The sequence below is a fragment of the Mastomys coucha genome, unplaced genomic scaffold (genome assembly GCF_008632895.1).
Source record: "Mastomys coucha isolate ucsf_1 unplaced genomic scaffold, UCSF_Mcou_1 pScaffold23, whole genome shotgun sequence".
NCBI lineage: Eukaryota > Metazoa > Chordata > Mammalia > Rodentia > Muridae > Mastomys > Mastomys coucha.
In genome coordinates, this window is record NW_022196906.1 from 29,623,726 (window position 1) to 29,624,828 (window position 1,103).

Below are 1,103 nucleotides of genomic sequence, written 5' to 3' on the forward strand. Positions count from 1 at the left end.
ATAAGTCTGTGGTATAATTTGTGTCCAGAACATTTTACAAATGGGCCAAAGATAAAGTCTGTAGTTAAGATCAAATTTTTGTTAACATTTTCTCCATTACTCCTTTCCTTAATTTTTTCCAAGTTTTAGAGAGTGTAGTATGTTGCTGGGAATCAAAGCCAAGGCCTCATGAATGTTACAAAATTACTTTACCATTGAGCTACAACCTGCAATCCTTATTCTCTGTATTAAGTTGGAAGAGGAAATGTCCCATCATTGAGAATGGAGATCTCAAGCAGGATGAGCCAGGTTGGAAAATGAAGTCGCATTTTAGTCTTCTTGAGTCAGAGGATGCAGAGTCTGAGCACCTCACTCATGAATTAGGAGACTGTTACCAGGATTCTTCACAACCTGAGTGAAAGTGTTCTATGCTTGAGGATGTTTTCTTTTCTTCACTGACCATGGGCAATTCTCCTAATTTCCACTCTGCAATTTGGGCGAACTAAAAGTAAAACCTGACTGAAAAATTTTCCTCATATGATAACATCTGTTCTTTAATCATCAGATGCTCTTACTTCATGTGTTTCAATAGTTACACAGAGATTTTTACATATATGTTGTTAAGAGTTATACTTGGGCCAGCAACATGTTAACCTGGAACTGACCAATAAGTAATTCACACAACTTTATACATTAATATAAAATGAATTCCCCACATATATTAAAACTTCAAATGTAAAAAATCAAGTAAAGCTTGATTTTAAAAGTTTGTTTTGACTATTTTTCTTAGTTTTTAATACATGCTAAATTTTAAATATCTTACAAATATTATATATATACCTTGGATATTAGCCCTCTATCAGATATAGGGTTGGTAAAGATCTTTTCCCAATTTTTTGGTTGCCGATTTGTCCTATTGACAGTGTCTTTTGCCTTACAGAAGCTTTGCAACTTTATGAGGTCCCATTTGTCAATTCTTGATCTTAGAGCAGAAGCTATTTGCGTTCTCTTCATGAAGTTTTCCCCTGTGCCTATTTACTCGAGGTTCTTCCCAAGTTTCTCTTCCAATAGTTTCAATGTATCTGCTTTGATGTGGAGGTCCCTGATCCACTTGGACTTGAGCT